Raw genomic sequence first — 2,424 nt, 5'->3', positions numbered from 1 at the left:
CCGCTGAGGCGTATGAAAGCACAAGGGAACAGGTTGAGGTGTTCGCTCTGGGAGGCTTAGAGCCGACAAGAAGAAGGAATCCGTTCATTAGCGCCATGCTTGCCAGAGTCATAACTTGAGCCACGTTCCTTCTAGAAGGTCCACTGCAAAGGGGTGAGGAGGGTCCGCTATGAAGGGATGAGGCAGGCTGAAGAGGGCAAGTCAGGGCAGGAGGCCGGAAGAGAAACACGCAGGCGCTGGCTTTCAAGGTTAGAGGTCTGAATTCATTCAGTAAACACGAATGAGGCATCTCTTATGTGACTCTTTTCTTCTCCTGCTTCTTTTAATGTTTATTTAATTTTGAGAGAGAGGGAGAAAGAGCAAGCGAGCACAAGCAGGGGACGGGCAGAGAGAGAGGAGGACCGAGGATCCGAAGCGGGCTTTGCATGGATAGCACAGAGCCCGGTGCGGGGCTCAAACTCACGGACTGTGAGATCCTGACCTGAGCCAAAATTGGACGCTTAACCGACTGAGCCACCCAGGCGCTCCTATGTAGAAGGCATTCTCATGGCCTCTGAGGACAGCAATATCCTTCTGGAGGCCGTCTTGCCTCTGTGACCTCTTCAGTCATCCACTTAATATTTACTGAAAAACCTATGGGCCGAGGATTGCGATAGAACCTAAAGAGAAAAGAGAAAAGAAAGGCAACAAAAAGGCTTCGGGGGCAGTGTCTCATGCCCTCCAGCCAAGGGCCTACTTTGCGGATCCCCAGACCTCCCCTGGGTCCCACGCGGGGATTGTCACATAGCTGGCACCTCCGTTGTTGCCTGTTGTACGTCTCTCGTGGATGACAGAATTTGCTTACATGATCATCCAGCTTCATTTAGAGCACTGTTTTCCTCCAAGATGCAATTTTCCTCTGATTCAATTCCCGGACTCGCTTCTCGCAATGCTATTCCCAGAGCAAACACGTCCCCAGGTCAGGGGTTTTACAACTCTGAGTCAAAGACCTTTAAGATTCCTTAAGGAGGTTATGATGTTCCTGAAAGTATTCAGTTTGAATCACAAGAATCATCACTTTAAACAGCTCCCAAAACCTAGCAAAATAATAAAACACTCGAATGGAATAAATAACAAATTGTAATATATTGGAAACCACTGCAGCGTTAATTTGTGCTACAGGGTAAATGAGTTTTTAGCGCAGGCCTTGAATGATAGCTCTTCCTACCATTTCTGTTTAATTCAAGAGTCCCCAGAGACGGTAAGTCGAACTATCCAAAACACCACTCCTATTTGCAATTTATCTGCGTGAACTAGGAACGTCTCTAAGCCGTGCAACCAAAACCTTATAGCAAAAAATTAATCAGACGCCGAGGCTTAACGTTAAGAACCCAAAGGTTGCCCAGAACCCCCATATTTCTGACGTGTGTGTTTATCAAACCTTTATTCACATACTGATTGTACCCTAAGCAAGTAGTATACACTTGAACCTAAACTATTCTAACATATGGCTCCACATTCCAGCTTTCTGTACGATTCCGTTTGGTAAAAATAAAGCCTACTGTTCAAAACAAACTTTAGGAACTGTTGAACGTCCTAGGCGAACTCTGCGGTCCAAAGTTGAAAGGACAAAGTCAATTACAAACCATAAGCAAATATACTTGCATGTGCCAGTGAGATGCCTGGAAAGGATGGGCACCTAATGGTTCCACATCAATCTACCTCTTCGAGAAACCGGAGGACATTTCCGTAGTGCTCTCCGCATTGCGAAGGCTCTTTAGCCTCAAACACGTTTGTTTCAGGTACTGTCCATATTCCTGATGCATGCTCTGCACACTCCAACTAAAATGGGCTCTGTTCTCTTACTGTGACTGTAACTGCTCCTCTTTTGAAGCAGTAAATGGCTCCAAAGAATATGAAATGCAGATTGCCCTGGATTCCCGATTCTGCACAGGGCGGCTAAGTCCCTAGGAGGCCGGGACGAATATGGACCAAAGTGCTTTCCCTCTGACTTAACCAACCATCGCTATGCTTCACCTGGCGCTCTTTAATCTGCCCCCATTAAAATCAAGCTCTCCCTACCTCACTCTGGTGGGATCCTTGGGGTCCTTCAAACTTATGATCAAGCAACTTTGGTGCAGTTCACTTCAGTTGTGTGACTTCTCGACACTGGCCCTTTGTTCCCGACCCTCTTCCCTGGAGGAGACTTAGCCTGGTCCATAGGTGGCCTATTTGAACAGTCCTTAGGTTTTTGTATTCCTGTCCCTGACTGGCTGGACTGAGTCCTCCCTTGACTTCTGCCCTGAATTTTGCTCTAGGGCCTGCTCTCCTCACTCTACCTCCCTTTCCTTCTTCTACCTTCTCTCAGCAAGGGCCCAAGCCCACCTCCTCGTGTTCTTGCGTCTCCTCTGTCAAACCCACACTTCCCGGTGTACCTTGAGCAAT

This window comes from Crocuta crocuta, unplaced genomic scaffold (assembly GCF_008692635.1).
Source record: "Crocuta crocuta isolate KB4526 unplaced genomic scaffold, BGI_CrCroc_1.0 scaffold531, whole genome shotgun sequence".
Classification (NCBI taxonomy): domain Eukaryota; kingdom Metazoa; phylum Chordata; class Mammalia; order Carnivora; family Hyaenidae; genus Crocuta; species Crocuta crocuta.
This window is presented reverse-complemented; position numbering follows the sequence as displayed.